Source organism: Carlito syrichta, unplaced genomic scaffold, assembly GCF_000164805.1.
Source record: "Carlito syrichta isolate Samal-C Ts95f unplaced genomic scaffold, Tarsius_syrichta-2.0.1 Scaffold287546, whole genome shotgun sequence".
In the NCBI taxonomy this organism is placed as follows: Eukaryota; Metazoa; Chordata; class Mammalia; order Primates; family Tarsiidae; genus Carlito; species Carlito syrichta.
Window position 1 is genome coordinate 53,505 of NW_007231642.1, and position 8,711 is coordinate 62,215.

The 8,711-nt window shown below is 37.7% G+C and overlaps 1 protein-coding gene and 1 pseudogene across 1 annotated transcript in view; one reads left to right on the forward strand and one right to left on the reverse strand.

Annotated features, from left to right (window-relative positions):
* The window catches only part of LOC110595173 (ATP-binding cassette sub-family A member 13-like), a 71,286-nt gene that overhangs the window by 52,117 nt on the left and 10,458 nt on the right, over positions 1–8,711 (forward strand). The window lies entirely within an intron of this gene.
* Positions 6,689–7,100, reverse strand: LOC103254842 (annotated as a pseudogene).

Sequence of the window (8,711 nt, forward strand, 5' to 3'; positions counted from 1 at the left end):
TGCTATTGGTGAATAGCAGTGCTACTGATTTGTGTGTGTTGATTTTGTATCCTGATACCTTACTGAATTCATTTATCAAGCCCAGGAGTCTTTTGGAGGAATCTTTAGGATTCTCTAGTTATAGGATCATATTGCTGGCATACAGAGATAGTTTGATTTCTTCTTTTCTAATTTGGATACTCTTTGTTTCAGTCTCTTGTCTCAGTGCTTGCTCATAGTACTTTCAGTAGTATGTTGAATAAGAGTGGCAAAAGTGGGCATTCTTGTCTTGTTTTGGTTCTAAGGGGGAGTGCATATAACTTTTTTGTGTTTAGAGTGGCTGTGGGTTTGTTGTATATGGTTTTTATTATTTTGAGGATTGCTCCCTCTATACTTTTTTTGCTGGTTTTTTTTTTTAATCATGAAATATGCTGGATTTTATCAAATGCTTCCTCTGCATCTATTGAAATTTTTGTTTTTAATTTTGTTTATGTGATGGATCATGTTTATTGAATTGCATATGTTGAACCCTTCTTGAGGGGTAAAACCTAGTTCATTGTGGTAGATTTTTTTTTTTCCTGTTGAATTTGATTTGTTAGTATTTTGTTGAGGATTTTTGTATCTATGCTCATCAGGGACGTTGGTCTGTACTTTTCTTTTTTTATATTATGTTTTTTTGTGGCTTTGGTACCAGGGATGCTGGCTTCATAGAGTAAACTAGAGAGAATTTCCTTCTCTTCAATCTTATGAAGTAGTGTCAGTAAAATTGGTACCCGTTCTTTGAAAATCTGATTGAATTCATCTGTGAGTCCATCAAGTCCTGGACTCTTTTTTACTGAGAGACTTTTAATTACTGTTTCAATATTGCTACTCATTATCCATCTGTTCAGGGTTTCTATTTCTTCCTGATTCAAGATTGAGGGTTGTATGTTTCCAATAATTTATTAATTTCCGCTAAACTGTCTAGTTTGTTTGCATAGAGGTGTTCATAGTAATCTTGGATGAGATTTTGTATTTCCATGGTATCAGTTGTAATGACTCCATTTTCATTGCTGATTGAGCTAATTTGAATTTTCTTCTTTGTTTCTTAATTAATCTAGATAGTGGTCTATCAATTTTGTTTATCTTTTTAAAGAACCAACTTTTTGTTTTATTGATCCTTTGTATTTTGTTTGTTTGCTTGCTTGTTTCAATTTCATTTAATTCCACTCTGATCTTCATTATTTCCTTTTCTTCTGCTAGCTTTGGGTTTCATTGGTTTGTGTTTTTTTTTAGTTCTTTGAGGTGTGTTGTTAGGTTGACAATTTGTGATATTTTAGTCTTTTAATATAGGCCTTTAAATGCTTTAAATTTTCCTCTGAACACAGCTTTTGCTGTGTCCCAAAGGCTCAGACAACTGTGTCATTGTTATAACTCATTTCAAGGAATATTTATATTTTCATCTTGATTTCATTGTTGATCTAAAGATTATTTGGGAACAGATTTTTTAACTTCCACATTTTTGTTTGGTTTCAGAAGTTCTTGGAGTTTTCTCATTTTATTCCACTGTGATGAGAATGTACTTGATATGATTTCTATGTTTTGAATTTACTGAGACTTGATTTGTGGCCTATCATATCATCTACTTTGGAGAAGGTTCCTTGTGCTAATGAGATAAATGTATGTTAGGTAGTTTTCAGGTGGAATGTTCTTCAGTTGTCTGCTTTGGGGTCCGTTTTGACTCCAGTGTTTCTTTGTTGACTTTTTGCCTTGATGATCTGTCTATTGATGTCAGTGAAGTGTTGGAGTCACCCACTATTACTGTATTGCTGTTCATCTCTTTTATTAGGTAAAGTATAATTTTTTTTAGAAAGGTAGAAGCTCTAGTATTAGGCACATATATATTTAAAATTATTATATCTTCTTATTGGATTTGACCTTGTATCACTGTATAATAACCTTCTCTGTCCTTTTATTACTGTTGTTAATTTAAAGTCTGTTTTTATCTGACATGAGATAATGAGGTTACTCCTGCTCATTTTTAGTTTCTGTTTGCATGAAAAATTTTTCCCACCCATTTACCCTGAGTTATAGTATTCATATGTTAAGTGGGCCTCTTGGAAGCAGTAGGTATTTGCATTGTGTGTTTTTTTTTTAAATCCATTCTTGCCAATCTATATATTTTAAGTTGGGCATTGAGAACATTTACATTCAAGGTTAACAATGATATGTGAGATACTATTTCATTCATCTTGTTGGTTGTTACCTGGTTGTTTTTTTCGTCCTCTCTCAGTTGTGTTTGTGTTCTATAAGCCCTGTGAACTTTATGATTTTTAGTGTTTTTCTAATGGTGTATTTCAACTTTTATTTCAATGTTTAGAAATCCTTTGAGTATTTCTTATAAATCCGGTCTAGTGATGACAAATTACCTCAGTGTTTGCTTATCTGAGAGATACTTTATTTTTAATTAATTATGCATCTTAATTTTATGGTATACAAAATTCTTGGCTGACTATTATCCTGCTTGAGGAGATTGAAGATAGAAGCCCAATTCCTTCTGGCTTGTATTGTTTCCGTTGAGAAGTCTGCCGTTATTCTGATGGTTTTACCTTTGTAAGTTATATGAAGCTTTTGTCTCACTGTTCTTAAAATTCTTTCTTTGCAAAACTTGGTGACTATATGCCTTGAGGATGACATATTTTGCAGTGAGTCTTCCAGGTGGTCTTTGGTCTTCTTGTATCTGTATGTTAACCAAGCTCTAGCAAGGTTAGGGAAGTCTTACTAAATTATTCCCTCAAATAGGTTTTCGAACCTGTTGCTATTTTTTTCTTCCTCAGGAACACTTATTATTCTTAAATTTAGATGTTTTACATAATCTCACATATCTTGGAGAATTTGTTCTGTTCTCTTGATTATTTTTTCGTTATTGTTTTCTGATTGGATTAATGCAAAGTCTTGTCTTCAAGTTCTGAGATTTTTTTTTCTAGTCTACAGTTAAAACTTTTCACTGCATTTTTGTACTTCCCTAAATAAGTGTTTTATTTTCCAGCAGTTCAACTTTCTTTTTTAATGATGTCTACCTTATTTTATTTTATTTTTTGTTGGTTGTCAACTTTCTCTTGAATCCATTGAACAATTTTATTATCAACCTTTTAAATTCTATATCTGGAATTTCAAATATTTCATTTTGGTTAAAATCCACTACTGTAGAGTTAATGTTGTCTTTTGGGGGTGTTAGAGAGCTCTGTTTTTTCATATTGTCAGAATTATTTTCCTTGTTCCTTCTCATTTGTGTAGCCTATTTGTATTTGAGGTTGGCAGAGGGCTGATGTAGGCATTGGAGGGTTCCCTTAGTTATTTATAGCCTTGATATGGTAAGTTGTTCAATTGCCAGTTGTGATAGTGCTGTGCTGGGTACTTTCTTTTTTTTATTATTTGAAGGTGTGGGGTACAATTCAGGGTTAGGTAAACAAATGTTGATTATGCAGCTAGCCTTGTTGATGAGGTGTGCCCTTCTCTCTCCTGGCAGTTTCCCTCAACTGCCAATCCCATCCTCCCCCTCCCCTGTCAGTTTTTCACTACTGCCAATCCCTTTCTTATAGTATTATGATAATTGTTCAAGGTCCACTTTTGAGTAAGAACATATGGTACTTTGTTCTTTCTGTCCGTGATCGATCCCTGAGTATGTTTGACTTGTGTGTGCCAAGGAAGTGCCCAGCTGATCTCGGTGATGGGTGAGGCTGTAGGGACTATCCAAGTTCTCTGTCTGTTTTGTGTTTTTGAGAGGGGTTCAGGGAGCAAACACTCAAGGTCCCCACCTGTATACACCATTGGCTAACCCAGTGGCAATTGGGAAGGAGTCTTCAGCCTCAGGGGTAACACTGCCATATTATGCAAAGGCTACACAAAGGAGTTTACATGAGGAGTGAAAGGTTGCTCTGGCAACAAGTTTCCATGCCTTAGCTTTAGGAAGTCTGTGTTCAGAATGTAAAAATGCAGCTAGGGAACCCATTTGGGGCCCCTCCCACTGTGGGAGTTTCTCCATCCTCTCAATAAGTCCTGCTTTCTAAAAAAAAATTAATTAATTAATTTTAAAAATGCAGCCAGTCCTAGGTCTTCTCATAGGAACTATCTGCTGCAGCAGAATTTGCCCTCAGGGCCTGTTCCCAACCAGGCTAGCTAGAAAGCAGTCACCTGCAAGGGTTGAATTCCCATGGTATGATGGCTGGAGCTGTTCAGGGTTTTGGCAGAGCACAGCTGTGGATAAGGCCGTTTCCTATGATGGACTGGAGTCCTGCAAGGCTCAAGGGGACTTTTAAGTCCACAGGAGGAACACAGAACTTCTGAATTCCCTTCACTCACTTCCTCTGCCATTTCCAGAGGCTGCTCATTGTTTGTGTGGTGATTCAGGTGAGTCTAACTAGTCCTGACCCAGGCTATTTGATTTTTTTCTTCTTGGCACTTTGTGGATATTATTGTTGGTGAGTTGCCACATGTGTTGCTTGTCCCATTCTTCTCTGAGTGCTGAGGGACTCTCTATTTTGATTTATTGCATGAGAGAAACATACTCTAGCTTCTTCTCGTTGACCATCTTAATCCTATGTCCCATTTTCCTTGTTGCTTTATTGTCTGATTTTGATATTGGTGTATTGCTGGACTTACAGAATTAGTTTGGAAGTATTCCATTCTCTTTAATTTTTTTGAAATTGTTTAAGTATAATTGGTATTAGTACTTCTTTAAATGTTTAGTAGAATTAAGCAGTGAAATCGTCAGATCCTAAGCTTGTCTTTGCTGGGAATCTTTATTAGAGCATAAATAAAGAAATTGAGATTAAAGAGAATGAAAAAGTTAACAAAACAAAAAGTTGGTTTTTTAAAAAAGATAAACAAAATTGACAAACCTTTAGCTAGACTAACTCAGGAAAAAGAAAATAAGACCCAATAAATAAAATCAGAAACAAAAAGGATATATTATAATGGAAACCACAGAACTATCAAAGGATCATTGAAGTCTCTTATGAACAACTATTTACCAACAAATTAGAAAACCTAGAAGAAACGGACAATTTCTTAGATACGTACAAACTACCAAGATTGAATCATTCAAAAATAGAAAGCCTGAACAAACCAATAACCAATAAAAAGATTGAAGCAGTAACATAATATCCAGTTTAACATGTAGCTTGACACCTACTTATATGATGGGAGGACCCAAAAATGAACATAACTTATTTATAAAAATTATGTATTTATTCTTACATGTTTAAAGTTCAGCCACCTTCAAAATACTCTGTTTGATGCAGTACACCTATCAAGATGCTTTTTTCATTGCTCAGAACAGTTTTTGAACTCATCCATTTTGACTCCTTGTAGTGCTTCTGACATTTTTTGGTTTCACCTCTTCCACATCAGCAAAATGTTTCTCTTTGAAGACTTTTTTTCACTGGGGAAACAACAAAAAAAGTCACTCGGGGCGAGATTGGGTGAATAGGGAGGGTGGGGCATGAAGGTCCTATTGATTTGGGTCAAAAACTACTGAACACTCAGTGTGGTATGATCAGGTGTGCTGAAATGGGCAAGCATGTTGAAAGAATCTAAAAAAAAAAAATATATCACTGAGGCTGAATGCAGCCTCTCACAACACTAGCTGATACACCAATGCCAATGAGTTCCTAGAATATTTATGTAGTGAGGGAAACCTATACTACAAGGGCTTGCCCTGCAAAATATAATTCCAGATTTTGTCCCTTAGAGTTTGTCACTTGCTTTAAGAAGTGTATTTTTGATGGTGCATTCTGAGATCTGCAGAAGGTGCATTTTGCTACTGAAATCTCTCTTATTTATTTTTTGTGTGATTCCCACATGAACTAGATTTTTTTCAGCAGTCTGTTCAAATACTTTGGTTTTCTCTTCCAAACATTTATCAAAATTGGAATGTACATTTCTGTTTCCTTCTCTTGTTGATTTTAGACTAGTTTCTAGGAGCAGATAAGGAAAAGGTTGAACGACATAGTCATGCCTTGTAATATCTCATCTCTAATTTCTTATTCTGTTTAATTTCTACCGAATGACTTCAGTCAGATATTTTTGTGCAGAATGTCTGGATATTCTCCTGTATCTGAGGTGGTTGTTACAAGAACTTCAGAGTGAGGCTGATTCAATTCAAAGCCTCTCATGACTTTCTTATTTACAAAGGTCATACTTGTAGCACAGAATTCTGACCCAACATTTCTTCCAAGACAACAGCTTAGAGTAGAATCTTATATAATATTTGTGATACTCGGTGGCTCTTTTGTGAGTTTCAAATTACTGCAACAATAGAATTCAATACCTACCAATTTCACTGCCATTAAGTAAAGAAGGGGGAGTTCATAAATAGGTAAAATTCTGCAATCTCCCAAGAAAACCCAGTATTAGTTGTTTTGCCGATGCTTTAAGCTTCCTCTCTGTGGTAAATTGTGTTACTCTCAGAGAAGAGGTGGCATTTTCTGGATGTACGAGTGGATAGAGATTATGACACTTCCTATTCATAGCAGTCTACCTGCTCTGAGCCCTACAAAAATCATGATTAAAAAAAACTCAGAAAATCAGAAAACCGAATGTCTAAGACACTCTGTCCTCTGCAAAATCTGCAGTCACTGTAGGGCGTACAAATTAACTGTATTTAACCCTTATTTTTTTTTGCAGTTTTTAAGGTTTTATTTAAACATAAAACGTGCACATGGGCTGTCTATTCATTTTCTTCACTGCACAGCCTGGCATTAGGATTGGTGACTCTGATGGCCAGCTGGGTTGCTCTTTCTACAATGGCTTTGCTGTTCTTGGAGGAAACATTGTGAACAATCTCAGCACAATAAGATTTGTTGCACATCAGCAGCACTTCAAGCTCTTTGACATTGTGGAGCAGGAATTTCCAGAAGTCACTAGGCAGCATGTGCTTTGTTTTCTTGTTGCTCCCATAATCAATGTTGGGCATCAAGATCTGGTCCTTGAATCTTCTACACACCCTGTTGTCAATACCTCTGGGCTTCCACCAGTTATATATGCTTAATCTTGACATATCGGTCTGACTGGTGCTGGATGAACTTCTTGGTCCTCTTTTTGATGATCTTGGGTTTCACCAGGGATCTGAGGGCAGCCATGATGCTGGGTAGGAGATGGCTGCCACCTGGGTAGGCGATGGCTGCCACCTCGGTAGGCAGTGTCGAGGAAGAGGCCGTATTTAACTTTAAAATGTGATTTACCAAGTTGAATGCTCATAATAATTGTCTTAAGCAGCAAAGCAAATACAAAGAAAAAGGTTAATTCCGTTTTCTTTTTTTACACATTCATATATTCATGAACAAATATTTGACTTCCACTATGATGTAGGACTTTGCTTAGGCAGAGGAGTTTCAGTGGGAGGTCTTCCCTGTAGAGCCGAGATTCTAGTGTGAGAAACAGACCTCAGTAGTCCTGAACATACTGCACGCTATGATTAATGCTATGATGGAGAAATCTTGGAGGGAGTCTGAGAGGCTGTTGCAGCAGCACTAATGTCTGAGCCAGACAGGTTCCTGTCTCCAGGGCCAACATCCAATTGGGGCCTGCTTGTCTATTGTCTAAGCTGCCCCAAGTCTGCTGTAGCCTTTGGGCTCCCCTCTTTACGGGCTTCCTCACCCACATGTCATTATCTATACCACATGCAGTAGTCTTTTCTAATAAAGCCATATACCCAAGTATGCCACCTCTCTGTTTCCCTCTCCCCCCTGTTAGTTTTTTTCTGTGTATCTTCTTGTTTGTTGTCTAAAATCCAGAACTTACCATGACATGCAAAATCCTCGGATGATCCAGTCCCATAGAATGTTCTCACCCTACCTCCTGCTAATCTATGGAGGCCTGGGCTGCCCCCGAATTGTGCCGCCTGCTTCCATCTCTGACCCGTGCACCTTCTGCCTCTTTGCCTGAAGCAGTCTTCCTTTAGATACATGTATGACTCATTTCCATACTTTATCCGATTTATACTCAAATATTTCTACCACAGTCAGCTCAGCTAACTACCCTGCCTGAAATAGCTTCCCTTCTTGCTGTCGCTTAAGCTGGTTCTTTTTGACTCATAGCACTTATTTCTACTTGACATTATATGTCTCTGTCTTAGTCCTTTCTGTGTTGCTATAACAGAATACTTGAGACTGGGCACTTTACAAAGAAAATGAAGTCTGTTTGGCTCACAATTCTGGTGGCTAGAAAGTCCAGGATCAGGCAGCCTATCTGGTTGGTTTCTGGTGAGGGCTTTATGCTGCTTTAACTTATAGCAGAAAGCAAAAAACAGTGTGTACACAAAGAGACCAATTGTGAGAGGTACCTCACTTCATGACAACCAGTGCTCTCAAGAACTAACCCAGTCTCATGAGAACAACAGTTGTAATCTATTCATGAGGGCAGAGACCCCACAACCCAAACACCTGTTAAAAACCTCAGCCGGGTTAGGTGGCTCAGCCTGTAATCCCGCACCTTTGGGAGGCTGAGGTGAGTGGATTGCCTGAGCCCGTGGGTTTGAGACCTGCCTGGGCAGCGAGACCTCATCTCTACAATAAATAAAAAAAATCAGCCAGGTGTGGTAGCGCATGCCTGTAATTCCAGTTACTTGGAAGGCTGAGGCGGAAGGATCGCCAGAGCCCAGCAGGTCGAGGCTGCAGTGGCTGGGAACGGCCACTGTACTACAGTCTGGGCGACAGAGTGAGACTCCAACTTAAAAAAACAAAACAAACAAA